We start from the raw sequence: 26,898 nt of genomic DNA on the forward strand, positions 1-26,898 counted from the left end.
TGGGCAAGATGTTTCTGATTTGCACCTAACGATATGAGCTGACATCCATGGTTTAAGGGGAACAGCTCTTTGAGTCCTTTAATATAAATGGAGAATCAAAGTGTAATGTGATACATTAAGCTCAGGTTTCCATCATTATTAATTTAAATGTAATTGTTGGTAATATTTATTCAACTTTCTTAACTTCTTATTCTAAGATCCCTTCTGAATGCATCTAGTTAACCACCTATGTTAGAGATTTGTTAAGATTGTTTTTCATGTTGTAGTTGTAGTATTGAAGGAGTATTTCTTACAAAGGTTTGACTGCTTTGTTAGCAAAACACAACGACTCTGGTGGGACTCGAACCCACAACCTTTGAATGCTTTCAATACACTAGAAGTCCAATGCGCTATCCATTGCGCCACAGAGCCTCATCTGCTTGTATATAGAAGGTCAACGAAAAAAAATAGCTAGAGCGATAAACAGTCAAAATGTAATATACTCTTTTACGCCACTGGCAATTAAAAAAAAAAAAAAAGATCTCTTTTTAAAAAAAATTCAAAGGTTATGCAGTGTTTTTGGATTGATCAGAAAATGGAAAATGTGTTAAATGTTTAAGCTGACAAAGATATTAAAACTGTCAAAAGTTTCTGAAGTGTTCTTTGGTGGACGAATCAGAAATTTTGACTTCTTTTTATATGTTGAGATTTCCATTTAACAACATAAATTACAACATTTTCATCCCTTTCCTTTTCCTGGTACAACTTACTGCCAATAGTGACAAAAGAAGGCCATACAGACATGTTAAGTGGTCTTTGGTAGAAAGCTCTGTACTTTTTTTTTCTTAACTAATAAAAAGTTTCTGGAATTTGGGCAAGATGTTTCTGATTTGCACCTAACGATATGAGCTGACATCCATGGTTTAAGGGGAACAGCTCTTTGAGTCCTTTAATATAAATGGAGAATCAAAGTGTAATGTGATACATTAAGCTCAGGTTTCCATCATTATTAATTTAAATGTAATTGTTGGTAATATTTATTCAACTTTCTTAACTTCTTATTCTTAGATCCCTTCTGAATGCATCTAGTTAACCACCTATGTTAGAGATTTGTTAAGATTGTTTTTCATGTTGTAGTTGTAGTATTGAAGGAGTATTTCTTACAAAGGTTTGACTGCTTTGTTAGCAAAACACAACGACTCTGGTGGGACTCGAACCCACAACCTTTGAATGCCTTCAATACACTAGAAGTCCAATGCGCTATCCATTGCGCCACAGAGCCTCATCTGCTTGTATATAGAAGGTCAACGAAAAAAAATAGCTAGAGCGATAAACAGTCAAAATGTAATATACTCTTTTACGCCACTGGCAATTAAAAAAAAAAAAAAAAGATCTCTTTTTAAAAAAAATTCAAAGGTTATGCAGTGTTTTTGGATTGATCAGAAAATGGAAAATGTGTTAAATGTTTAAGCTGACAAAGATATTAAAACTGTCAAAAGTTTCTGAAGTGTTCTTTGGTGGACGAATCAGAAATTTTGACTTATTTTTATATGTTGAGATTTCCATTTAACAACATAAATTACAACATTTTCATCCCTTTCCTTTTCCTGGTACAACTTACTGCCAATAGTGACAAAAGAAGGCCATACAGACATGTTAAGTGGTCTTTGGTAGAAAGCTCTGTACTTTTTTTTTCTTAACTAATAAAAAGTTTCTGGAATTTGGGCAAGATGTTTCTGATTTGCACCTAACGATATGAGCTGACATCCATGGTTTAAGGGGAACAGCTCTTTGAGTCCTTTAATATAAATGGAGAATCAAAGTGTACTGTGATACATTAAGCTCAGGTTTCCATCATTATTAATTTAAATGTAATTGTTGGTAATATTTATTCAACTTTCTTAACTTCTTATTCTAAGATCCCTTCTGAATGCATCTAGTTAACCACCTATGTTAGAGATTTGTTAAGATTATTTTTCATGTTGTAGTTGTAGTATTGAAGGAGTATTTCTTACAAAGGTTTGACTGCTTTGTTAGCAAAACACAACGACTCTGGTGGGACTCGAACCCACAACCTTTGAATGCCTTCAATACACTAGAAGTCCAATGCGCTATCCATTGCGCCACTGAGCCTCATCTGCTTGTATATAGAAGGTCAACGAAAAAAAATAGCTAGAGTGATACACAGTCAAAATGTAATATACTCTTTTACGCCACTGGCAATTAAAAAAAAAAAAAAGATCTCTTTTTAAAAAAAATTTAAAGGTTATGCAGTGTTTTTGGATTGATCAGAAAATGGAAAATGTGTTAAATGTTTAAGCTGACAAAGATATTAAGACTGTCAAAAGTTTCTGAAGTGTTCTTTGGTGGACGAATCAGAAATTTTGACTTATTTTTATATGTTGAGATTTCCATTTAACAACATAAATTACAACATTTTCATCCCTTTCCTTTTCCTGGTACAACTTACTGCCAATAGTGACAAAAGAAGGCCATACAGACATGTTAAGTGGTCTTTGGTAGAAAGCTCTGTACTTTTTTTTTCTTAACTAATAAAAAGTTTCTGGAATTTGGGCAAGATGTTTCTGATTTGCACCTAACGATATGAGCTGACATCCATGGTTTAAGGGGAACAGCTCTTTGAGTCCTTTAATATAAATGGAGAATCAAAGTGTAATGTGATACATTAAGCTCAGGTTTCCATCATTATTAATTTAAATGTAATTGTTGGTAATATTTATTCAACTTTCTTAACTTCTTATTCTAAGATCCCTTCTGAATGCATCTAGTTAACCACCTATGTTAGAGATTTGTTAAGATTGTTTTTCATGTTGTAGTTGTAGTATTGAAGGAGTATTTCTTACAAAGGTTTGACTGCTTTGTTAGCAAAACACAACGACTCTGGTGGGACTCGAACCCACAACCTTTGAATGCTTTCAATACACTAGAAGTCCAATGCGCTATCCATTGCGCCACAGAGCCTCATCTGCTTGTATATAGTAGGTCAACGAAAAAAAATAGCTAGAGCGATAAACAGTCAAAATGTAATATACTCTTTTACGCCACTGGCAATTAAAAAAAAAAAAAAAGATCTCTTTTTAAAAAAAATTCAAAGGTTATGCAGTGTTTTTGGATTGATCAGAAAATGGAAAATGTGTTAAATGTTTAAGCTGACAAAGATATTAAAACTGTCAAAAGTTTCTGAAGTGTTCTTTGGTGGACGAATCAGAAATTTTGACTTCTTTTTATATGTTGAGATTTCCATTTAACAACATAAATTACAACATTTTCATCCCTTTCCTTTTCCTGGTACAACTTACTGCCAATAGTGACAAAAGAAGGCCATACAGACATGTTAAGTGGTCTTTGGTAGAAAGCTCTGTACTTTTTTTTTCTTAACTAATAAAAAGTTTCTGGAATTTGGGCAAGATGTTTCTGATTTGCACCTAACGATATGAGCTGACATCCATGGTTTAAGGGGAACAGCTCTTTGAGTCCTTTAATATAAATGGAGAATCAAAGTGTAATGTGATACATTAAGCTCAGGTTTCCATCATTATTAATTTAAATGTAATTGTTGGTAATATTTATTCAACTTTCTTAACTTCTTATTCTTAGATCCCTTCTGAATGCATCTAGTTAACCACCTATGTTAGAGATTTGTTAAGATTGTTTTTCATGTTGTAGTTGTAGTATTGAAGGAGTATTTCTTACAAAGGTTTGACTGCTTTGTTAGCAAAACACAACGACTCTGGTGGGACTCGAACCCACAACCTTTGAATGCCTTCAATACACTAGAAGTCCAATGCGCTATCCATTGCGCCACAGAGCCTCATCTGCTTGTATATAGAAGGTCAACGAAAAAAAATAGCTAGAGCGATAAACAGTCAAAATGTAATATACTCTTTTACGCCACTGGCAATTAAAAAAAAAAAAAAAAGATCTCTTTTTAAAAAAAATTCAAAGGTTATGCAGTGTTTTTGGATTGATCAGAAAATGGAAAATGTGTTAAATGTTTAAGCTGACAAAGATATTAAAACTGTCAAAAGTTTCTGAAGTGTTCTTTGGTGGACGAATCAGACATTTTGACTTCTTTTTATATGTTGAGATTTCCATTTAACAACATAAATTACAACATTTTCATCCCTTTCCTTTTCCTGGTACAACTTACTGCCAATAGTGACAAAAGAAGGCCATACAGACATGTTAAGTGGTCTTTGGTAGAAAGCTCTGTACTTTTTTTTTCTTAACTAATAAAAAGTTTCTGGAATTTGGGCAAGATGTTTCTGATTTGCACCTAACGATATGAGCTGACATCCATGGTTTAAGGGGAACAGCTCTTTGAGTCCTTTAATATAAATGGAGAATCAAAGTGTACTGTGATACATTAAGCTCAGGTTTCCATCATTATTAATTTAAATGTAATTGTTGGTAATATTTATTCAACTTTCTTAACTTCTTATTCTAAGATCCCTTCTGAATGCATCTAGTTAACCACCTATGTTAGAGATTTGTTAAGATTGTTTTTCATGTTGTAGTTGTAGTATTGAAGGAGTATTTCTTACAAAGGTTTGACTGCTTTGTTAGTGTAATGTGATACATTAAGCTCTTTGGAGCTCTTTGAGTCCTTTAATATAAATGGAGAATCAAAGTGTAATGTGATACATTAAGCTCAGGTTTCCATCATTATTAATTTAAATGTAATTGTTGGTAATATTTATTCAACTTTCTTAACTTCTTATTCTAAGATCCCTTCTGAATGCATCTAGTTAACCACCTATGTTAGAGATTTGTTAAGATTGTTTTTCATGTTGTAGTTGTAGTATTGAAGGAGTATTTCTTACAAAGGTTTGACTGCTTTGTTAGCAAAACACAACGACTCTGGTGGGACTTGAACCCACAACCTTTGAATGCCTTCAATACACTAGAAGTCCAATGCGTTATCCATTGCGCCACAGAGCCTCATCGGCTTGTATCTCGAAGGTCATCGAAAACAAATAGCTAGAGTGATACACAGTCAAAATGTAATATACTCTTTTACGCCACTGGCAATTAAAAGAAAAAAAAAAGATCTCTTTTTAAAAAAAAATTAAAAGGTTATGCAGTGTTTTTGGATTGATCAGAAAATGGAAAATGTGTTAAATGTTTAAGCTGACAAAGATATTAAAACTGTCAAAAGTTTCTGAAGTGTTCTTTGGTGGACGAATCAGACATTTTGACTTCTTTTTATATGTTGAGATTTCCATTTAACAACATAAATTACAACATTTTCATCCCTTTCCTTTTCCTGGTACAACTTACTGCCAATAGTGACAAAAGAAGGCCATACAGACATGTTAAGTGGTCTTTGGTAGAAAGCTCTGTACTTTTTTTTTCTTAACTAATAAAAAGTTTCTGGAATTTGGGCAAGATGTTTCTGATTTGCACCTAACGATATGAGCTGACATCCATGGTTTAAGGGGAACAGCTCTTTGAGTCCTTTAATATAAATGGAGAATCAAAGTGTACTGTGATACATTAAGCTCAGGTTTCCATCATTATTAATTTAAATGTAATTGTTGGTAATATTTATTCAACTTTCTTAACTTCTTATTCTAAGATCCCTTCTGAATGCATCTAGTTAACCACCTATGTTAGAGATTTGTTAAGATTGTTTTTCATGTTGTAGTTGTAGTATTGAAGGAGTATTACTTACAAAGGTTTGACTGCTTTGTTAGCAAAACACAACGACTCTGGTGGGACTCGAACCCACAACCTTTGAATGCTTTCAATACACTAGAAGTCCAATGCGCTATCCATTGCGCCACAGAGCCTCATCTGCTTGTATATAGTAGGTCAACGAAAAAAAATAGCTAGAGCGATAAACAGTCAAAATGTAATATACTCTTTTACGCCACTGGCAATTAAAAAAAAAAAAAAAGATCTCTTTTTAAAAAAAATTCAAAGGTTATGCAGTGTTTTTGGATTGATCAGAAAATGGAAAATGTGTTAAATGTTTAAGCTGACAAAGATATTAAAACTGTCAAAAGTTTCTGAAGTGTTCTTTGGTGGACGAACCAGAAATTTTGACTTCTTTTTATATGTTGAGATTTCCATTTAACAACATAAATTACAACATTTTCATCCCTTTCCTTTTCCTGGTACAACTTACTGCCAATAGTGACAAAAGAAGGCCATACAGACATGTTAAGTGGTCTTTGGTAGAAAGCTCTGTACTTTTTTTTTCTTAACTAATAAAAAGTTTCTGGAATTTGGGCAAGATGTTTCTGATTTGCACCTAACGATATGAGCTGACATCCATGGTTTAAGGGGAACAGCTCTTTGAGTCCTTTAATATAAATGGAGAATCAAAGTGTACTGTGATACATTAAGCTCAGGTTTCCATCATTATTAATTTAAATGTAATTGTTGGTAATATTTATTCAACTTTCTTAACTTCTTATTCTAAGATCCCTTCTGAATGCATCTAGTTAACCACCTATGTTAGAGATTTGTTAAGATTGTTTTTCATGTTGTAGTTGTAGTATTGAAGGAGTATTTCTTACAAAGGTTTGACTGCTTTGTTAGTGTAATGTGATACATTAAGCTCTTTGGAGCTCTTTGAGTCCTTTAATATAAATGGAGAATCAAAGTGTAATGTGATACATTAAGCTCAGGTTTCCATCATTATTAATTTAAATGTAATTGTTGGTAATATTTATTCAACTTTCTTAACTTCTTATTCTAAGATCCCTTCTGAATGCATCTAGTTAACCACCTATGTTAGAGATTTGTTAAGATTGTTTTTCATGTTGTAGTTGTAGTATTGAAGGAGTATTTCTTACAAAGGTTTGACTGCTTTGTTAGCAAAATATAACGACTCTGGTGGGACTTGAACCCACAACCTTTGAATGCCTTCAATACACTAGAAGTCCAATGCGTTATCCATTGCGCCACAGAGCCTCATCGGCTTGTATCACGAAGGTCATCGAAAACAAATAGCTAGAGTGATACACAGTCAAAATGTAATATACTCTTTTACGCCACTGGCAATTAAAAGAAAAAAAAAAGATCTCTTTTTAAAAAAAAATTAAAAGGTTATGCAGTGTTTTTGGATTGATCAGAAAATGGAAAATGTGTTAAATGTTTAAGCTGACAAAGATATTAAAACTGTCAAAAGTTTCTGAAGTGTTCTTTGGTGGACGAATCAGACATTTTGACTTCTTTTTATATGTTGAGATTTCCATTTAACAACATAAATTACAACATTTTCATCCCTTTCCTTTTCCTGGTACAACTTACTGCCAATAGTGACAAAAGAAGGCCATACAGACATGTTAAGTGGTCTTTGGTAGAAAGCTCTGTACTTTTTTTTCTTAACTAATAAAAAGTTTCTGGAATTTGGGCAAGATGTTTCTGATTTGCACCTAACGATATGAGCTGACATCCATGGTTTAAGGGGAACAGCTCTTTGAGTCCTTTAATATAAATGGAGAATCAAAGTGTACTGTGATACATTAAGCTCAGGTTTCCATCATTATTAATTTAAATGTAATTGTTGGTAATATTTATTCAACTTTCTTAACTTCTTATTCTAAGATCCCTTCTGAATGCATCTAGTTAACCACCTATGTTAGAGATTTGTTAAGATTGTTTTTCATGTTGTAGTTGTAGTATTGAAGGAGTATTACTTACAAAGGTTTGACTGCTTTGTTAGCAAAACACAACGACTCTGGTGGGACTCGAACCCACAACCTTTGAATGCTTTCAATACACTAGAAGTCCAATGCGCTATCCATTGCGCCACAGAGCCTCATCTGCTTGTATATAGTAGGTCAACGAAAAAAAATAGCTAGAGCGATAAACAGTCAAAATGTAATATACTCTTTTACGCCACTGGCAATTAAAAAAAAAAAAAAAGATCTCTTTTTAAAAAAAATTCAAAGGTTATGCAGTGTTTTTGGATTGATCAGAAAATGGAAAATGTGTTAAATGTTTAAGCTGACAAAGATATTAAAACTGTCAAAAGTTTCTGAAGTGTTCTTTGGTGGACGAATCAGAAATTTTGACTTATTTTTATATGTTGAGATTTCCATTTAACAACATAAATTACAACATTTTCATCCCTTTCCTTTTCCTGGTACAACTTACTGCCAATAGTGACAAAAGAAGGCCATACAGACATGTTAAGTGGTCTTTGGTAGAAAGCTCTGTACTTTTTTTTTCTTAACTAATAAAAAGTTTCTGGAATTTGGGCAAGATGTTTCTGATTTGCACCTAACGATATGAGCTGACATCCATGGTTTAAGGGGAACAGCTCTTTGAGTCCTTTAATATAAATGGAGAATCAAAGTGTACTGTGATACATTAAGCTCAGGTTTCCATCATTATTAATTTAAATGTAATTGTTGGTAATATTTATTCAACTTTCTTAACTTCTTATTCTAAGATCCCTTCTGAATGCATCTAGTTAACCACCTATGTTAGAGATTTGTTAAGATTGTTTTTCATGTTGTAGTTGTAGTATTGAAGGAGTATTTCTTACAAAGGTTTGACTGCTTTGTTAGTGTAATGTGATACATTAAGCTCTTTGGAGCTCTTTGAGTCCTTTAATATAAATGGAGAATCAAAGTGTACTGTGATACATTAAGCTCAGGTTTCCATCATTATTAATTTAAATGTAATTGTTGGTAATATTTATTCAACTTTCTTAACTTCTTATTCTAAGATCCCTTCTGAATGCATCTAGTTAACCACCTATGTTAGAGATTTGTTAAGATTGTTTTTCATGTTGTAGTTGTAGTATTGAAGGAGTATTTCTTACAAAGGTTTGACTGCTTTGTTAGTGTAATGTGATACATTAAGCTCTTTGGAGCTCTTTGAGTCCTTTAATATAAATGGAGAATCAAAGTGTAATGTGATACATTAAGCTCAGGTTTCCATCATTATTAATTTAAATGTAATTGTTGGTAATATTTATTCAACTTTCTTAACTTCTTATTCTAAGATCCCTTCTGAATGCATCTAGTTAACCACCTATGTTAGAGATTTGTTAAGATTGTTTTTCATGTTGTAGTTGTAGTATTGAAGGAGTATTTCTTACAAAGGTTTGACTGCTTTGTTAGCAAAACACAACGACTCTGGTGGGACTTGAACCCACAACCTTTGAATGCCTTCAATACACTAGAAGTCCAATGCGTTATCCATTGCGCCACAGAGCCTCATCTGCTTGTATATAGAAGGTCAACGAAAAAAAATAGCTAGAGCGATAAACAGTCAAAATGTAATATACTCTTTTACGCCACTGGCAATTAAAAAAAAAAAAAAAGATCTCTTTTTAAAAAAAATTCAAAGGTTATGCAGTGTTTTTGGATTGATCAGAAAATGGAAAATGTGTTAAATGTTTAAGCTGACAAAGATATTAAAACTGTCAAAAGTTTCTGAAGTGTTCTTTGGTGGACGAATCAGAAATTTTGACTTCTTTTTATATGTTGAGATTTCCATTTAACAACATAAATTACAACATTTTCATCCCTTTCCTTTTCCTGGTACAACTTACTGCCAATAGTGACAAAAGAAGGCCATACAGACATGTTAAGTGGTCTTTGGTAGAAAGCTCTGTACTTTTTTTTTCTTAACTAATAAAAAGTTTCTGGAATTTGGGCAAGATGTTTCTGATTTGCACCTAACGATATGAGCTGACATCCATGGTTTAAGGGGAACAGCTCTTTGAGTCCTTTAATATAAATGGAGAATCAAAGTGTAATGTGATACATTAAGCTCAGGTTTCCATCATTATTAATTTAAATGTAATTGTTGGTAATATTTATTCAACTTTCTTAACTTCTTATTCTTAGATCCCTTCTGAATGCATCTAGTTAACCACCTATGTTAGAGATTTGTTAAGATTGTTTTTCATGTTGTAGTTGTAGTATTGAAGGAGTATTTCTTACAAAGGTTTGACTGCTTTGTTAGCAAAACACAACGACTCTGGTGGGACTCGAACCCACAACCTTTGAATGCCTTCAATACACTAGAAGTCCAATGCGCTATCCATTGCGCCACAGAGCCTCATCTGCTTGTATATAGAAGGTCAACGAAAAAAAATAGCTAGAGCGATAAACAGTCAAAATGTAATATACTCTTTTACGCCACTGGCAATTAAAAAAAAAAAAAAAAGATCTCTTTTTAAAAAAAATTCAAAGGTTATGCAGTGTTTTTGGATTGATCAGAAAATGGAAAATGTGTTAAATGTTTAAGCTGACAAAGATATTAAAACTGTCAAAAGTTTCTGAAGTGTTCTTTGGTGGACGAATCAGAAATTTTGACTTCTTTTTATATGTTGAGATTTCCATTTAACAACATAAATTACAACATTTTCATCCCTTTCCTTTTCCTGGTACAACTTACTGCCAATAGTGACAAAAGAAGGCCATACAGACATGTTAAGTGGTCTTTGGTAGAAAGCTCTGTACTTTTTTTTTCTTAACTAATAAAAAGTTTCTGGAATTTGGGCAAGATGTTTCTGATTTGCACCTAACGATATGAGCTGACATCCATGGTTTAAGGGGAACAGCTCTTTGAGTCCTTTAATATAAATGGAGAATCAAAGTGTACTGTGATACATTAAGCTCAGGTTTCCATCATTATTAATTTAAATGTAATTGTTGGTAATATTTATTCAACTTTCTTAACTTCTTATTCTAAGATCCCTTCTGAATGCATCTAGTTAACCACCTATGTTAGAGATTTGTTAAGATTGTTTTTCATGTTGTAGTTGTAGTATTGAAGGAGTATTTCTTACAAAGGTTTGACTGCTTTGTTAGTGTAATGTGATACATTAAGCTCTTTGGAGCTCTTTGAGTCCTTTAATATAAATGGAGAATCAAAGTGTAATGTGATACATTAAGCTCAGGTTTCCATCATTATTAATTTAAATGTAATTGTTGGTAATATTTATTCAACTTTCTTAACTTCTTATTCTAAGATCCCTTCTGAATGCATCTAGTTAACCACCTATGTTAGAGATTTGTTAAGATTGTTTTTCATGTTGTAGTTGTAGTATTGAAGGAGTATTTCTTACAAAGGTTTGACTGCTTTGTTAGCAAAACACAATGACTCTGGTGGGACTTGAACCCACAACCTTTGAATGCCTTCAATACACTAGAAGTCCAATGCGTTATCCATTGCGCCACAGAGCCTCATCGGCTTGTATCTCGAAGGTCATCGAAAACAAATAGCTAGAGTGATACACAGTCAAAATGTAATATACTCTTTTACGCCACTGGCAATTAAAAGAAAAAAAAAAGATCTCTTTTTAAAAAAAAATTAAAAGGTTATGCAGTGTTTTTGGATTGATCAGAAAATGGAAAATGTGTTAAATGTTTAAGCTGACAAAGATATTAAAACTGTCAAAAGTTTCTGAAGTGTTCTTTGGTGGACGAATCAGACATTTTGACTTCTTTTTATATGTTGAGATTTCCATTTAACAACATAAATTACAACATTTTCATCCCTTTCCTTTTCCTGGTACAACTTACTGCCAATAGTGACAAAAGAAGGCCATACAGACATGTTAAGTGGTCTTTGGTAGAAAGCTCTGTACTTTTTTTTTCTTAACTAATAAAAAGTTTCTGGAATTTGGGCAAGATGTTTCTGATTTGCACCTAACGATATGAGCTGACATCCATGGTTTAAGGGGAACAGCTCTTTGAGTCCTTTAATATAAATGGAGAATCAAAGTGTACTGTGATACATTAAGCTCAGGTTTCCATCATTATTAATTTAAATGTAATTGTTGGTAATATTTATTCAACTTTCTTAACTTCTTATTCTAAGATCCCTTCTGAATGCATCTAGTTAACCACCTATGTTAGAGATTTGTTAAGATTGTTTTTCATGTTGTAGTTGTAGTATTGAAGGAGTATTACTTACAAAGGTTTGACTGCTTTGTTAGCAAAACACAACGACTCTGGTGGGACTCGAACCCACAACCTTTGAATGCTTTCAATACACTAGAAGTCCAATGCGCTATCCATTGCGCCACAGAGCCTCATCTGCTTGTATATAGTAGGTCAACGAAAAAAAATAGCTAGAGCGATAAACAGTCAAAATGTAATATACTCTTTTACGCCACTGGCAATTAAAAAAAAAAAAAAAGATCTCTTTTTAAAAAAAATTCAAAGGTTATGCAGTGTTTTTGGATTGATCAGAAAATGGAAAATGTGTTAAATGTTTAAGCTGACAAAGATATTAAAACTGTCAAAAGTTTCTGAAGTGTTCTTTGGTGGACGAATCAGAAATTTTGACTTATTTTTATATGTTGAGATTTCCATTTAACAACATAAATTACAACATTTTCATCCCTTTCCTTTTCCTGGTACAACTTACTGCCAATAGTGACAAAAGAAGGCCATACAGACATGTTAAGTGGTCTTTGGTAGAAAGCTCTGTACTTTTTTTTTCTTAACTAATAAAAAGTTTCTGGAATTTGGGCAAGATGTTTCTGATTTGCACCTAACGATATGAGCTGACATCCATGGTTTAAGGGGAACAGCTCTTTGAGTCCTTTAATATAAATGGAGAATCAAAGTGTACTGTGATACATTAAGCTCAGGTTTCCATCATTATTAATTTAAATGTAATTGTTGGTAATATTTATTCAACTTTCTTAACTTCTTATTCTAAGATCCCTTCTGAATGCATCTAGTTAACCACCTATGTTAGAGATTTGTTAAGATTGTTTTTCATGTTGTAGTTGTAGTATTGAAGGAGTATTTCTTACAAAGGTTTGACTGCTTTGTTAGTGTAATGTGATACATTAAGCTCTTTGGAGCTCTTTGAGTCCTTTAATATAAATGGAGAATCAAAGTGTACTGTGATACATTAAGCTCAGGTTTCCATCATTATTAATTTAAATGTAATTGTTGGTAATATTTATTCAACTTTCTTAACTTCTTATTCTAAGATCCCTTCTGAATGCATCTAGTTAACAACCTATGTTAGAGATTTGTTAAGATTGTTTTTCATGTTGTAGTTGTAGTATTGAAGGAGTATTTCTTACAAAGGTTTGACTGCTTTGTTAGTGTAATGTGATACATTAAGCTCTTTGGAGCTCTTTGAGTCCTTTAATATAAATGGAGAATCAAAGTGTAATGTGATACATTAAGCTCAGGTTTCCATCATTATTAATTTAAATGTAATTGTTGGTAATATTTATTCAACTTTCTTAACTTCTTATTCTAAGATCCCTTCTGAATGCATCTAGTTAACCACCTATGTTAGAGATTTGTTAAGATTGTTTTTCATGTTGTAGTTGTAGTATTGAAGGAGTATTTCTTACAAAGGTTTGACTGCTTTGTTAGCAAAACACAACGACTCTGGTGGGACTTGAACCCACAACCTTTGAATGCCTTCAATACACTAGAAGTCCAATGCGTTATCCATTGCGCCACAGAGCCTCATCGGCTTGTATCTCGAAGGTCATCGAAAACAAATAGCTAGAGTGATACACAGTCAAAATGTAATATACTCTTTTACGCCACTGGCAATTAAAAGAAAAAAAAAAGATCTCTTTTTAAAAAAAAATTAAAAGGTTATGCAGTGTTTTTGGATTGATCAGAAAATGGAAAATGTGTTAAATGTTTAAGCTGACAAAGATATTAAAACTGTCAAAAGTTTCTGAAGTGTTCTTTGGTGGACGAATCAGACATTTTGACTTCTTTTTATATGTTGAGATTTCCATTTAACAACATAAATTACAACATTTTCATCCCTTTCCTTTTCCTGGTACAACTTACTGCCAATAGTGACAAAAGAAGGCCATACAGACATGTTAAGTGGTCTTTGGTAGAAAGCTCTGTACTTTTTTTTTCTTAACTAATAAAAAGTTTCTGGAATTTGGGCAAGATGTTTCTGATTTGCACCTAACGATATGAGCTGACATCCATGGTTTAAGGGGAACAGCTCTTTGAGTCCTTTAATATAAATGGAGAATCAAAGTGTACTGTGATACATTAAGCTCAGGTTTCCATCATTATTAATTTAAATGTAATTGTTGGTAATATTTATTCAACTTTCTTAACTTCTTATTCTAAGATCCCTTCTGAATGCATCTAGTTAACCACCTATGTTAGAGATTTGTTAAGATTGTTTTTCATGTTGTAGTTGTAGTATTGAAGGAGTATTTCTTACAAAGGTTTGACTGCTTTGTTAGTGTAATGTGATACATTAAGCTCTTTGGAGCTCTTTGAGTCCTTTAATATAAATGGAGAATCAAAGTGTACTGTGATACATTAAGCTCAGGTTTCCATCATTATTAATTTAAATGTAATTGTTGGTAATATTTATTCAACTTTCTTAACTTCTTATTCTAAGATCCCTTCTGAATGCATCTAGTTAACCACCTATGTTAGAGATTTGTTAAGATTGTTTTTCATGTTGTAGTTGTAGTATTGAAGGAGTATTTCTTACAAAGGTTTGACTGCTTTGTTAGCAAAACACAACGACTCTGGTGGGACTCGAACCCACAACCTTTGAATGCCTTCAATACACTAGAAGTCCAATGCGCTATCCATTGCGCCACAGAGCCTCATCTGCTTGTATATAGAAGGTCAACGAAAAAAAATAGCTAGAGCGATAAACAGTCAAAATGTAATATACTCTTTTACGCCACTGGCAATTAAAAAAAAAAAAAAAGATCTCTTTTTAAAAAAAATTCAAAGGTTATGCAGTGTTTTTGGATTGATCAGAAAATGGAAAATGTGTTAAATGTTTAAGCTGACAAAGATATTAAAACTGTCAAAAGTTTCTGAAGTGTTCTTTGGTGGACGAATCAGAAATTTTGACTTCTTTTTATATGTTGAGATTTCCATTTAACAACATAAATTACAACATTTTCATCCCTTTCCTTTTCCTGGTACAACTTACTGCCAATAGTGACAAAAGAAGGCCATACAGACATGTTAAGTGGTCTTTGGTAGAAAGCTCTGTACTTTTTTTTTCTTAACTAATAAAAAGTTTCTGGAATTTGGGCAAGATGTTTCTGATTTGCACCTAACGATATGAGCTGACATCCATGGTTTAAGGGGAACAGCTCTTTGAGTCCTTTAATATAAATGGAGAATCAAAGTGTAATGTGATACATTAAGCTCAGGTTTCCATCATTATTAATTTAAATGTAATTGTTGGTAATATTTATTCAACTTTCTTAACTTCTTATTCTTAGATCCCTTCTGAATGCATCTAGTTAACCACCTATGTTAGAGATTTGTTAAGATTGTTTTTCATGTTGTAGTTGTAGTATTGAAGGAGTATTTCTTACAAAGGTTTGACTGCTTTGTTAGCAAAACACAACGACTCTGGTGGGACTCGAACCCACAACCTTTGAATGCCTTCAATACACTAGAAGTCCAATGCGCTATCCATTGCGCCACAGAGCCTCATCTGCTTGTATATAGAAGGTCAACGAAAAAAAATAGCTAGAGCGATAAACAGTCAAAATGTAATATACTCTTTTACGCCACTGGCAATTAAAAAAAAAAAAAAAAGATCTCTTTTTAAAAAAAATTCAAAGGTTATGCAGTGTTTTTGGATTGATCAGAAAATGGAAAATGTGTTAAATGTTTAAGCTGACAAAGATATTAAAACTGTCAAAAGTTTCTGAAGTGTTCTTTGGTGGACGAATCAGAAATTTTGACTTCTTTTTATATGTTGAGATTTCCATTTAACAACATAAATTACAACATTTTCATCCCTTTCCTTTTCCTGGTACAACTTACTGCCAATAGTGACAAAAGAAGGCCATACAGACATGTTAAGTGGTCTTTGGTAGAAAGCTCTGTACTTTTTTTTTCTTAACTAATAAAAAGTTTCTGGAATTTGGGCAAGATGTTTCTGATTTGCACCTAACGATATGAGCTGACATCCATGGTTTAAGGGGAACAGCTCTTTGAGTCCTTTAATATAAATGGAGAATCAAAGTGTACTGTGATACATTAAGCTCAGGTTTCCATCATTATTAATTTAAATGTAATTGTTGGTAATATTTATTCAACTTTCTTAACTTCTTATTCTAAGATCCCTTCTGAATGCATCTAGTTAACCACCTATGTTAGAGATTTGTTAAGATTGTTTTTCATGTTGTAGTTGTAGTATTGAAGGAGTATTACTTACAAAGGTTTGACTGCTTTGTTAGCAAAACACAACGACTCTGGTGGGACTCGAACCCACAACCTTTGAATGCTTTCAATACACTAGAAGTCCAATGCGCTATCCATTGCGCCACAGAGCCTCATCTGCTTGTATATAGTAGGTCAACGAAAAAAAATAGCTAGAGCGATAAACAGTCAAAATGTAATATACTCTTTTACGCCACTGGCAATTAAAAAAAAAAAAAAAGATCTCTTTTTAAAAAAAATTCAAAGGTTATGCAGTGTTTTTGGATTGATCAGAAAATGGAAAATGTGTTAAATGTTTAAGCTGACAAAGATATTAAAACTGTCAAAAGTTTCTGAAGTGTTCTTTGGTGGACGAATCAGAAATTTTGACTTATTTTTATATGTTGAGATTTCCATTTAACAACATAAATTACAACATTTTCATCCCTTTCCTTTTCCTGGTACAACTTACTGCCAATAGTGACAAAAGAAGGCCATACAGACATGTTAAGTGGTCTTTGGTAGAAAGCTCTGTACTTTTTTTTTCTTAACTAATAAAAAGTTTCTGGAATTTGGGCAAGATGTTTCTGATTTGCACCTAACGATATGAGCTGACATCCATGGTTTAAGGGGAACAGCTCTTTGAGTCCTTTAATATAAATGGAGAATCAAAGTGTACTGTGATACATTAAGCTCAGGTTTCCATCATTATTAATTTAAATGTAATTGTTGGTAATATTTATTCAACTTTCTTAACTTCTTATTCTAAGATCCCTTCTGAATGCATCTAGTTAACCACCTATGTTAGAGATTTGTTAAGATTGTTTTTCATGTTGTAGTTGTAGTATTGAAGGAGTATTTCTTACAAAGGTTTGACTGCTTTGTTAGTGTAATGTGATACATTAAGCTCTTTGGAGCTCTTTGAGTCCTTTAATATAAATGGAGAATCAAAGTGTACTGTGATACATTAAGCTCAGGTTTCCATCATTATTAATTTAAATGTAATTGTTGGTAATATTTATTCAACTTTCTTAACTTCTTATTCTAAGATCCCTTCTGAATGCATCTAGTTAACAACCTATGTTAGAGATTTGTTAAGATTGTTTTTCATGTTGTAGTTGTAGTATTGAAGGAGTATTTCTTACAAAGGTTTGACTGCTTTGTTAGTGTAATGTGATACATTAAGCTCTTTGGAGCTCTTTGAGTCCTTTAATATAAATGGAGAATCAAAGTGTAATGTGATACATTAAGCTCAGGTTTCCATCATTATTAATTTAAATGTAATTGTTGGTAATATTTATTCAACTTTCTTAACTTCTTATTCTAAGATCCCTTCTGAATGCATCTAGTTAACCACCTATGTTAGAGATTTGTTAAGATTGTTTTTCATGTTGTAGTTGTAGTATTGAAGGAGTATTTCTTACAAAGGTTTGACTGCTTTGTTAGCAAAACACAACGACTCTGGTGGGACTTGAACCCACAACCTTTGAATGCCTTCAATACACTAGAAGTCCAATGCGTTATCCATTGCGCCACAGAGCCTCATCGGCTTGTATCTCGAAGGTCATCGAAAACAAATAGCTAGAGTGATACACAGTCAAAATGTAATATACTCTTTTACGCCACTGGCAATTAAAAGAAAAAAAAAAGATCTCTTTTTAAAAAAAAATTAAAAGGTTATGCAGTGTTTTTGGATTGATCAGAAAATGGAAAATGTGTTAAATGTTTAAGCTGACAAAGATATTAAAACTGTCAAAAGTTTCTGAAGTGTTCTTTGGTGGACGAATCAGACATTTTGACTTCTTTTTATATGTTGAGATTTCCATTTAACAACATAAATTACAACATTTTCATCCCTTTCCTTTTCCTGGTACAACTTACTGCCAATAGTGACAAAAGAAGGCCATACAGACATGTTAAGTGGTCTTTGGTAGAAAGCTCTGTACTTTTTTTTTCTTAACTAATAAAAAGTTTCTGGAATTTGGGCAAGATGTTTCTGATTTGCACCTAACGATATGAGCTGACATCCATGGTTTAAGGGGAACAGCTCTTTGAGTCCTTTAATATAAATGGAGAATCAAAGTGTACTGTGATACATTAAGCTCAGGTTTCCATCATTATTAATTTAAATGTAATTGTTGGTAATATTTATTCAACTTTCTTAACTTCTTATTCTAAGATCCCTTCTGAATGCATCTAGTTAACCACCTATGTTAGAGATTTGTTAAGATTGTTTTTCATGTTGTAGTTGTAGTATTGAAGGAGTATTTCTTACAAAGGTTTGACTGCTTTGTTAGTGTAATGTGATACATTAAGCTCTTTGGAGCTCTTTGAGTCCTTTAATATAAATGGAGAATCAAAGTGTACTGTGATACATTAAGCTCAGGTTTCCATCATTATTAATTTAAATGTAATTGTTGGTAATATTTATTCAACTTTCTTAACTTCTTATTCTAAGATCCCTTCTGAATGCATCTAGTTAACCACCTATGTTAGAGATTTGTTAAGATTGTTTTTCATGTTGTAGTTGTAGTATTGAAGGAGTATTTCTTACAAAGGTTTGACTGCTTTGTTAGCAAAACACAACGACTCTGGTGGGACTCGAACCCACAACCTTTGAATGCCTTCAATACACTAGAAGTCCAATGCGCTATCCATTGCGCCACAGAGCCTCATCTGCTTGTATATAGAAGGTCAACGAAAAAAAATAGCTAGAGCGATAAACAGTCAAAATGTAATATACTCTTTTACGCCACTGGCAATTAAAAAAAAAAAAAAAGATCTCTTTTTAAAAAAAATTCAAAGGTTATGCAGTGTTTTTGGATTGATCAGAAAATGGAAAATGTGTTAAATGTTTAAGCTGACAAAGATATTAAAACTGTCAAAAGTTTCTGAAGTGTTCTTTGGTGGACGAATCAGAAATTTTGACTTCTTTTTATATGTTGAGATTTCCATTTAACAACATAAATTACAACATTTTCATCCCTTTCCTTTTCCTGGTACAACTTACTGCCAATAGTGACAAAAGAAGGCCATACAGACATGTTAAGTGGTCTTTGGTAGAAAGCTCTGTACTTTTTTTTTCTTAACTAATAAAAAGTTTCTGGAATTTGGGCAAGATGTTTCTGATTTGCACCTAACGATATGAGCTGACATCCATGGTTTAAGGGGAACAGCTCTTTGAGTCCTTTAATATAAATGGAGAATCAAAGTGTAATGTGATACATTAAGCTCAGGTTTCCATCATTATTAATTTAAATGTAATTGTTGGTAATATTTATTCAACTTTCTTAACTTCTTATTCTTAGATCCCTTCTGAATGCATCTAGTTAACCACCTATGTTAGAGATTTGTTAAGATTGTTTTTCATGTTGTAGTTGTAGTATTGAAGGAGTATTTCTTACAAAGGTTTGACTGCTTTGTTAGCAAAACACAACGACTCTGGTGGGACTCGAACCCACAACCTTTGAATGCCTTCAATACACTAGAAGTCCAATGCGCTATCCATTGCGCCACAGAGCCTCATCTGCTTGTATATAGAAGGTCAACGAAAAAAAATAGCTAGAGCGATAAACAGTCAAAATGTAATATACTCTTTTACGCCACTGGCAATTAAAAAAAAAAAAAAAAGATCTCTTTTTAAAAAAAATTCAAAGGTTATGCAGTGTTTTTGGATTGATCAGAAAATGGAAAATGTGTTAAATGTTTAAGCTGACAAAGATATTAAAACTGTCAAAAGTTTCTGAAGTGTTCTTTGGTGGACGAATCAGAAATTTTGACTTCTTTTTATATGTTGAGATTTCCATTTAACAACATAAATTACAACATTTTCATCCCTTTCCTTTTCCTGGTACAACTTACTGCCAATAGTGACAAAAGAAGGCCATACAGACATGTTAAGTGGTCTTTGGTAGAAAGCTCTGTACTTTTTTTTTCTTAACTAATAAAAAGTTTCTGGAATTTGGGCAAGATGTTTCTGATTTGCACCTAACGATATGAGCTGACATCCATGGTTTAAGGGGAACAGCTCTTTGAGTCCTTTAATATAAATGGAGAATCAAAGTGTACTGTGATACATTAAGCTCAGGTTTCCATCATTATTAATTTAAATGTAATTGTTGGTAATATTTATTCAACTTTCTTAACTTCTTATTCTAAGATCCCTTCTGAATGCATCTAGTTAACCACCTATGTTAGAGATTTGTTAAGATTGTTTTTCATGTTGTAGTTGTAGTATTGAAGGAGTATTACTTACAAAGGTTTGACTGCTTTGTTAGCAAAACACAACGACTCTGGTGGGACTCGAACCCACAACCTTTGAATGCTTTCAATACACTAGAAGTCCAATGCGCTATCCATTGCGCCACAGAGCCTCATCTGCTTGTATATAGTAGGTCAACGAAAAAAAATAGCTAGAGCGATAAACAGTCAAAATGTAATATACTCTTTTACGCCACTGGCAATTAAAAAAAAAAAAAAAGATCTCTTTTTAAAAAAAATTCAAAGGTTATGCAGTGTTTTTGGATTGATCAGAAAATGGAAAATGTGTTAAATGTTTAAGCTGACAAAGATATTAAAACTGTCAAAAGTTTCTGAAGTGTTCTTTGGTGGACGAATCAGAAATTTTGACTTATTTTTATATGTTGAGATTTCCATTTAACAACATAAATTACAACATTTTCATCCCTTTCCTTTTCCTGGTACAACTTACTGCCAATAGTGACAAAAGAAGGCCATACAGACATGTTAAGTGGTCTTTGGTAGAAAGCTCTGTACTTTTTTTTTCTTAACTAATAAAAAGTTTCTGGAATTTGGGCAAGATGTTTCTGATTTGCACCTAACGATATGAGCTGACATCCATGGTTTAAGGGGAACAGCTCTTTGAGTCCTTTAATATAAATGGAGAATCAAAGTGTACTGTGATACATTAAGCTCAGGTTTCCATCATTATTAATTTAAATGTAATTGTTGGTAATATTTATTCAACTTTCTTAACTTCTTATTCTAAGATCCCTTCTGAATGCATCTAGTTAACCACCTATGTTAGAGATTTGTTAAGATTGTTTTTCATGTTGTAGTTGTAGTATTGAAGGAGTATTTCTTACAAAGGTTTGACTGCTTTGTTAGTGTAATGTGATACATTAAGCTCTTTGGAGCTCTTTGAGTCCTTTAATATAAATGGAGAATCAAAGTGTACTGTGATACATTAAGCTCAGGTTTCCATCATTATTAATTTAAATGTAATTGTTGGTAATATTTATTCAACTTTCTTAACTTCTTATTCTAAGATCCCTTCTGAATGCATCTAGTTAACCACCTATGTTAGAGATTTGTTAAGATTGTTTTTCATGTTGTAGTTGTAGTATTGAAGGAGTATTTCTTACAAAGGTTTGACTGCTTTGTTAGTGTAATGTGATACATTAAGCTCTTTGGAGCTCTTTGAGTCCTTTAATATAAATGGAGAATCAAAGTGTAATGTGATACATTAAGCTCAGGTTTCCATCATTATTAATTTAAATGTAATTGTTGGTAATATTTATTCAACTTTCTTAACTTCTTATTCTAAGATCCCTTCTGAATGCATCTAGTTAACCACCTATGTTAGAGATTTGTTAAGATTGTTTTTCATGTTGTAGTTGTAGTATTGAAGGAGTATTTCTTACAAAGGTTTGACTGCTTTGTTAGCAAAACACAACGACTCTGGTGGGACTTGAACCCACAACCTTTGAATGCCTTCAATACACTAGAAGTCCAATGCGTTATCCATTGCGCCACAGAGCCTCATCGGCTTGTATCTCGAAGGTCATCGAAAACAAATAGCTAGAGTGATACACAGTCAAAATGTAATATACTCTTTTACGCCACTGGCAATTAAAAGAAAAAAAAAAAGATCTCTTTTTAAAAAAAATTCAAAGGTTATGCAGTGTTTTTGGATTGATCAGAAAATGGAAAATGTGTTAAATGTTTAAGCTGACAAAGATATTAAAACTGTCAAAAGTTTCTGAAGTGTTCTTTGGTGGACGAATCAGACATTTTGACTTCTTTTTATATGTTGAGATTTCCATTTAACAACATAAATTACAACATTTTCATCCCTTTCCTTTTCCTGGTACAACTTACTGCCAATAGTGACAAAAGAAGGCCATACAGACATGTTAAGTGGTCTTTGGTAGAAAGCTCTGTACTTTTTTTTTCTTAACTAATAAAAAGTTTCTGGAATTTGGGCAAGATGTTTCTGATTTGCACCTAACGATATGAGCTGACATCCATGGTTTAAGGGGAACAGCTCTTTGAGTCCTTTAATATAAATGGAGAATCAAAGTGTACTGTGATACATTAAGCTCAGGTTTCCATCATTATTAATTTAAATGTAATTGTTGGTAATATTTATTCAACTTTCTTAACTTCTTATTCTAAGATCCCTTCTGAATGCATCTAGTTAACCACCTATGTTAGAGATTTGTTAAGATTGTTTTTCATGTTGTAGTTGTAGTATTGAAGGAGTATTTCTTACAAAGGTTTGACTGCTTTGTTAGTGTAATGTGATACATTAAGCTCTTTGGAGCTCTTTGAGTCCTTTAATATAAATGGAGAATCAAAGTGTACTGTGATACATTAAGCTCAGGTTTCCATCATTATTAATTTAAATGTAATTGTTGGTAATATTTATTCAACTTTCTTAACTTCTTATTCTAAGATCCCTTCTGAATGCATCTAGTTAACCACCTATGTTAGAGATTTGTTAAGATTGTTTTTCATGTTGTAGTTGTAGTATTGAAGGAGTATTTCTTACAAAGGTTTGACTGCTTTGTTAGCAAAACACAACGACTCTGGTGGGACTCGAACCCACAACCTTTGAATGCCTTCAATACACTAGAAGTCCAATGCGCTATCCATTGCGCCACAGAGCCTCATCTGCTTGTATATAGAAGGTCAACGAAAAAAAATAGCTAGAGCGATAAACAGTCAAAATGTAATATACTCTTTTACGCCACTGGCAATTAAAAAAAAAAAAAAAGATCTCTTTTTAAAAAAAATTCAAAGGTTATGCAGTGTTTTTGGATTGATCAGAAAATGGAAAATGTGTTAAATGTTTAAGCTGACAAAGATATTAAAACTGTCAAAAGTTTCTGAAGTGTTCTTTGGTGGACGAATCAGAAATTTTGACTTCTTTTTATATGTTGAGATTTCCATTTAACAACATAAATTACAACATTTTCATCCCTTTCCTTTTCCTGGTACAACTTACTGCCAATAGTGACAAAAGAAGGCCATACAGACATGTTAAGTGGTCTTTGGTAGAAAGCTCTGTACTTTTTTTTTCTTAACTAATAAAAAGTTTCTGGAATTTGGGCAAGATGTTTCTGATTTGCACCTAACGATATGAGCTGACATCCATGGTTTAAGGGGAACAGCTCTTTGAGTCCTTTAATATAAATGGAGAATCAAAGTGTAATGTGATACATTAAGCTCAGGTTTCCATCATTATTAATTTAAATGTAATTGTTGGTAATATTTATTCAACTTTCTTAACTTCTTATTCTTAGATCCCTTCTGAATGCATCTAGTTAACCACCTATGTTAGAGATTTGTTAAGATTGTTTTTCATGTTGTAGTTGTAGTATTGAAGGAGTATTTCTTACAAAGGTTTGACTGCTTTGTTAGCAAAACACAACGACTCTGGTGGGACTTGAACCCACAACCTTTGAATGCCTTCAATACACTAGAAGTCCAATGCGCTATCCATTGCGCCACAGAGCCTCATCTGCTTGTATATAGAAGGTCAACGAAAACAAATAGCTAGAGTGATACACAGTCAAAATGTAATATACTCTTTTACGCCACTGGCAATTAAAAGAAAAAAAAAAAGATCTCTTTTTAAAAAAAATTCAAAGGTTATGCAGTGTTTTTGGATTGATCAGAAAATGGAAAATGTGTTAAATGTTTAAGCTGACAAAGATATTAAAACTGTCAAAAGTTTCTGAAGTGTTCTTTGGTGGACGAATCAGAAATTTTGACTTCTTTTTATATGTTGAGATTTCCATTTAACAACATAAATTACAACATTTTCATCCCTTTCCTTTTCCTGGTACAACTTACTGCCAATAGTGACAAAAGAAGGCCATACAGACATGTTAAGTGGTCTTTGGTAGAAAGCTCTGTACTTTTTTTTTCTTAACTAATAAAAAGTTTCTGGAATTTGGGCAAGATGTTTCTGATTTGCACCTAACGATATGAGCTGACATCCATGGTTTAAGGGGAACAGCTCTTTGAGTCCTTTAATATAAATGGAGAATCAAAGTGTACTGTGATACATTAAGCTCAGGTTTCCATCATTATTAATTTAAATGTAATTGTTGGTAATATTTATTCAACTTTCTTAACTTCTTATTCTAAGATCCCTTCTGAATGCATCTAGTTAACCACCTATGTTAGAGATTTGTTAAGATTGTTTTTCATGTTGTAGTTGTAGTATTGAAGGAGTATTTCTTACAAAGGTTTGACTGCTTTGTTAGTGTAATGTGATACATTAAGCTCTTTGGAGCTCTTTGAGTCCTTTAATATAAATGGAGAATCAAAGTGTACTGTGATACATTAAGCTCAGGTTTCCATCATTATTAATTTAAATGTAATTGTTGGTAATATTTATTCAACTTTCTTAACTTCTTATTCTAAGATCCCTTCTGAATGCATCTAGTTAACCACCTATGTTAGAGATTTGTTAAGATTGTTTTTCATGTTGTAGTTGTAGTATTGAAGGAGTATTTCTTACAAAGGTTTGACTGCTTTGTTAGCAAAACACAACGACTCTGGTGGGACTCGAACCCACAACCTTTGAATGCCTTCAATACACTAGAAGTCCAATGCGCTATCCATTGCGCCACAGAGCCTCATCTGCTTGTATATAGAAGGTCAACGAAAAAAAATAGCTAGAGCGATAAACAGTCAAAATGTAATATACTCTTTTACGCCACTGGCAATTAAAAAAAAAAAAAAAGATCTCTTTTTAAAAAAAATTCAAAGGTTATGCAGTGTTTTTGGATTGATCAGAAAATGGAAAATGTGTTAAATGTTTAAGCTGACAAAGATATTAAAACTGTCAAAAGTTTCTGAAGTGTTCTTTGGTGGACGAATCAGAAATTTTGACTTCTTTTTATATGTTGAGATTTCCATTTAACAACATAAATTACAACATTTTCATCCCTTTCCTTTTCCTGGTACAACTTACTGCCAATAGTGACAAAAGAAGGCCATACAGACATGTTAAGTGGTCTTTGGTAGAAAGCTCTGTACTTTTTTTTTCTTAACTAATAAAAAGTTTCTGGAATTTGGGCAAGATGTTTCTGATTTGCACCTAACGATATGAGCTGACATCCATGGTTTAAGGGGAACAGCTCTTTGAGTCCTTTAATATAAATGGAGAATCAAAGTGTAATGTGATACATTAAGCTCAGGTTTCCATCATTATTAATTTAAATGTAATTGTTGGTAATATTTATTCAACTTTCTTAACTTCTTATTCTTAGATCCCTTCTGAATGCATCTAGTTAACCACCTATGTTAGAGATTTGTTAAGATTGTTTTTCATGTTGTAGTTGTAGTATTGAAGGAGTATTTCTTACAAAGGTTTGACTGCTTTGTTAGCAAAACACAACGACTCTGGTGGGACTCGAACCCACAACCTTTGAATGCCTTCAATACACTAGAAGTCCAATGCGCTATCCATTGCGCCACAGAGCCTCATCTGCTTGTATATAGAAGGTCAACGAAAAAAAATAGCTAGAGCGATAAACAGTCAAAATGTAATATACTCTTTTACGCCACTGGCAATTAAAAAAAAAAAAAAAAGATCTCTTTTTAAAAAAAATTCAAAGGTTATGCAGTGTTTTTGGATTGATCAGAAAATGGAAAATGTGTTAAATGTTTAAGCTGACAAAGATATTAAAACTGTCAAAAGTTTCTGAAGTGTTCTTTGGTGGACGAATCAGAAATTTTGACTTCTTTTTATATGTTGAGATTTCCATTTAACAACATAAATTACAACATTTTCATCCCTTTCCTTTTCCTGGTACAACTTACTGCCAATAGTGACAAAAGAAGGCCATACAGACATGTTAAGTGGTCTTTGGTAGAAAGCTCTGTACTTTTTTTTTCTTAACTAATAAAAAGTTTCTGGAATTTGGGCAAGATGTTTCTGATTTGCACCTAACGATATGAGCTGACATCCATGGTTTAAGGGGAACAGCTCTTTGAGTCCTTTAATATAAATGGAGAATCAAAGTGTACTGTGATACATTAAGCTCAGGTTTCCATCATTATTAATTTAAATGTAATTGTTGGTAATATTTATTCAACTTTCTTAACTTCTTATTCTAAGATCCCTTCTGAATGCATCTAGTTAACCACCTATGTTAGAGATTTGTTAAGATTGTTTTTCATGTTGTAGTTGTAGTATTGAAGGAGTATTACTTACAAAGGTTTGACTGCTTTGTTAGCAAAACACAACGACTCTGGTGGGACTCGAACCCACAACCTTTGAATGCTTTCAATACACTAGAAGTCCAATGCGCTATCCATTGCGCCACAGAGCCTCATCTGCTTGTATATAGTAGGTCAACGAAAAAAAATAGCTAGAGCGATAAACAGTCAAAATGTAATATACTCTTTTACGCCACTGGCAATTAAAAAAAAAAAAAAAGATCTCTTTTTAAAAAAAATTCAAAGGTTATGCAGTGTTTTTGGATTGATCAGAAAATGGAAAATGTGTTAAATGTTTAAGCTG

General features: G+C 32.6%; 26 non-coding genes across 26 annotated transcripts; all 26 read right to left on the bottom strand.

The window, feature by feature from the left end:
- Positions 1-325: 325 nt before the first annotated feature.
- TRNAR-UCU (transfer RNA arginine (anticodon UCU)) lies at positions 326-411 on the bottom strand. The gene is given in 2 exon segments: positions 326-361; positions 375-411. It is a non-coding gene; the product is annotated as a tRNA-Arg (tRNA).
- Positions 412-1,175: 764 nt separating this feature from the next.
- Positions 1,176-1,261, bottom strand: TRNAR-UCU (transfer RNA arginine (anticodon UCU)). The gene is given in 2 exon segments: positions 1,176-1,211; positions 1,225-1,261. It is a non-coding gene; the product is annotated as a tRNA-Arg (tRNA).
- Positions 1,262-2,875: 1,614 nt separating this feature from the next.
- Positions 2,876-2,961, bottom strand: TRNAR-UCU (transfer RNA arginine (anticodon UCU)). Its single transcript is given in 2 exon segments — positions 2,876-2,911; positions 2,925-2,961. It is a non-coding gene; the product is annotated as a tRNA-Arg (tRNA).
- Positions 2,962-3,725: 764 nt separating this feature from the next.
- Positions 3,726-3,811, bottom strand: TRNAR-UCU (transfer RNA arginine (anticodon UCU)). Its single transcript is given in 2 exon segments — positions 3,726-3,761; positions 3,775-3,811. It is a non-coding gene; the product is annotated as a tRNA-Arg (tRNA).
- Positions 3,812-4,855: 1,044 nt separating this feature from the next.
- On the bottom strand, positions 4,856-4,941 carry TRNAR-UCU (transfer RNA arginine (anticodon UCU)). The gene is given in 2 exon segments: positions 4,856-4,891; positions 4,905-4,941. It is a non-coding gene; the product is annotated as a tRNA-Arg (tRNA).
- Positions 4,942-5,706: 765 nt separating this feature from the next.
- Positions 5,707-5,792, bottom strand: TRNAR-UCU (transfer RNA arginine (anticodon UCU)). Its single transcript is given in 2 exon segments — positions 5,707-5,742; positions 5,756-5,792. It is a non-coding gene; the product is annotated as a tRNA-Arg (tRNA).
- A 1,043-nt stretch (positions 5,793-6,835) lies between these two features.
- On the bottom strand, positions 6,836-6,921 carry TRNAR-UCU (transfer RNA arginine (anticodon UCU)). Its single transcript is given in 2 exon segments — positions 6,836-6,871; positions 6,885-6,921. It is a non-coding gene; the product is annotated as a tRNA-Arg (tRNA).
- A 764-nt stretch (positions 6,922-7,685) lies between these two features.
- Positions 7,686-7,771, bottom strand: TRNAR-UCU (transfer RNA arginine (anticodon UCU)). Its single transcript is given in 2 exon segments — positions 7,686-7,721; positions 7,735-7,771. It is a non-coding gene; the product is annotated as a tRNA-Arg (tRNA).
- A 1,322-nt stretch (positions 7,772-9,093) lies between these two features.
- TRNAR-UCU (transfer RNA arginine (anticodon UCU)) lies at positions 9,094-9,179 on the bottom strand. Its single transcript is given in 2 exon segments — positions 9,094-9,129; positions 9,143-9,179. It is a non-coding gene; the product is annotated as a tRNA-Arg (tRNA).
- A 764-nt stretch (positions 9,180-9,943) lies between these two features.
- On the bottom strand, positions 9,944-10,029 carry TRNAR-UCU (transfer RNA arginine (anticodon UCU)). Its single transcript is given in 2 exon segments — positions 9,944-9,979; positions 9,993-10,029. It is a non-coding gene; the product is annotated as a tRNA-Arg (tRNA).
- A 1,044-nt stretch (positions 10,030-11,073) lies between these two features.
- TRNAR-UCU (transfer RNA arginine (anticodon UCU)) lies at positions 11,074-11,159 on the bottom strand. Its single transcript is given in 2 exon segments — positions 11,074-11,109; positions 11,123-11,159. It is a non-coding gene; the product is annotated as a tRNA-Arg (tRNA).
- A 765-nt stretch (positions 11,160-11,924) lies between these two features.
- Positions 11,925-12,010, bottom strand: TRNAR-UCU (transfer RNA arginine (anticodon UCU)). Its single transcript is given in 2 exon segments — positions 11,925-11,960; positions 11,974-12,010. It is a non-coding gene; the product is annotated as a tRNA-Arg (tRNA).
- A 1,322-nt stretch (positions 12,011-13,332) lies between these two features.
- TRNAR-UCU (transfer RNA arginine (anticodon UCU)) lies at positions 13,333-13,418 on the bottom strand. The gene is given in 2 exon segments: positions 13,333-13,368; positions 13,382-13,418. It is a non-coding gene; the product is annotated as a tRNA-Arg (tRNA).
- A 1,044-nt stretch (positions 13,419-14,462) lies between these two features.
- Positions 14,463-14,548, bottom strand: TRNAR-UCU (transfer RNA arginine (anticodon UCU)). The gene is given in 2 exon segments: positions 14,463-14,498; positions 14,512-14,548. It is a non-coding gene; the product is annotated as a tRNA-Arg (tRNA).
- Positions 14,549-15,312: 764 nt separating this feature from the next.
- Positions 15,313-15,398, bottom strand: TRNAR-UCU (transfer RNA arginine (anticodon UCU)). Its single transcript is given in 2 exon segments — positions 15,313-15,348; positions 15,362-15,398. It is a non-coding gene; the product is annotated as a tRNA-Arg (tRNA).
- A 765-nt stretch (positions 15,399-16,163) lies between these two features.
- Positions 16,164-16,249, bottom strand: TRNAR-UCU (transfer RNA arginine (anticodon UCU)). Its single transcript is given in 2 exon segments — positions 16,164-16,199; positions 16,213-16,249. It is a non-coding gene; the product is annotated as a tRNA-Arg (tRNA).
- Positions 16,250-17,571: 1,322 nt separating this feature from the next.
- Positions 17,572-17,657, bottom strand: TRNAR-UCU (transfer RNA arginine (anticodon UCU)). The gene is given in 2 exon segments: positions 17,572-17,607; positions 17,621-17,657. It is a non-coding gene; the product is annotated as a tRNA-Arg (tRNA).
- A 1,044-nt stretch (positions 17,658-18,701) lies between these two features.
- On the bottom strand, positions 18,702-18,787 carry TRNAR-UCU (transfer RNA arginine (anticodon UCU)). Its single transcript is given in 2 exon segments — positions 18,702-18,737; positions 18,751-18,787. It is a non-coding gene; the product is annotated as a tRNA-Arg (tRNA).
- A 764-nt stretch (positions 18,788-19,551) lies between these two features.
- On the bottom strand, positions 19,552-19,637 carry TRNAR-UCU (transfer RNA arginine (anticodon UCU)). The gene is given in 2 exon segments: positions 19,552-19,587; positions 19,601-19,637. It is a non-coding gene; the product is annotated as a tRNA-Arg (tRNA).
- Positions 19,638-20,402: 765 nt separating this feature from the next.
- Positions 20,403-20,488, bottom strand: TRNAR-UCU (transfer RNA arginine (anticodon UCU)). Its single transcript is given in 2 exon segments — positions 20,403-20,438; positions 20,452-20,488. It is a non-coding gene; the product is annotated as a tRNA-Arg (tRNA).
- Positions 20,489-21,810: 1,322 nt separating this feature from the next.
- Positions 21,811-21,896, bottom strand: TRNAR-UCU (transfer RNA arginine (anticodon UCU)). Its single transcript is given in 2 exon segments — positions 21,811-21,846; positions 21,860-21,896. It is a non-coding gene; the product is annotated as a tRNA-Arg (tRNA).
- Positions 21,897-22,940: 1,044 nt separating this feature from the next.
- TRNAR-UCU (transfer RNA arginine (anticodon UCU)) lies at positions 22,941-23,026 on the bottom strand. The gene is given in 2 exon segments: positions 22,941-22,976; positions 22,990-23,026. It is a non-coding gene; the product is annotated as a tRNA-Arg (tRNA).
- Positions 23,027-23,790: 764 nt separating this feature from the next.
- On the bottom strand, positions 23,791-23,876 carry TRNAR-UCU (transfer RNA arginine (anticodon UCU)). Its single transcript is given in 2 exon segments — positions 23,791-23,826; positions 23,840-23,876. It is a non-coding gene; the product is annotated as a tRNA-Arg (tRNA).
- A 1,044-nt stretch (positions 23,877-24,920) lies between these two features.
- Positions 24,921-25,006, bottom strand: TRNAR-UCU (transfer RNA arginine (anticodon UCU)). Its single transcript is given in 2 exon segments — positions 24,921-24,956; positions 24,970-25,006. It is a non-coding gene; the product is annotated as a tRNA-Arg (tRNA).
- A 764-nt stretch (positions 25,007-25,770) lies between these two features.
- TRNAR-UCU (transfer RNA arginine (anticodon UCU)) lies at positions 25,771-25,856 on the bottom strand. The gene is given in 2 exon segments: positions 25,771-25,806; positions 25,820-25,856. It is a non-coding gene; the product is annotated as a tRNA-Arg (tRNA).
- Positions 25,857-26,621: 765 nt separating this feature from the next.
- On the bottom strand, positions 26,622-26,707 carry TRNAR-UCU (transfer RNA arginine (anticodon UCU)). The gene is given in 2 exon segments: positions 26,622-26,657; positions 26,671-26,707. It is a non-coding gene; the product is annotated as a tRNA-Arg (tRNA).
- Positions 26,708-26,898: the final 191 nt, after the last annotated feature.

The sequence above is a fragment of the Pelobates fuscus genome, chromosome 4 (genome assembly GCF_036172605.1).
Source record: "Pelobates fuscus isolate aPelFus1 chromosome 4, aPelFus1.pri, whole genome shotgun sequence".
NCBI lineage: Eukaryota > Metazoa > Chordata > Amphibia > Anura > Pelobatidae > Pelobates > Pelobates fuscus.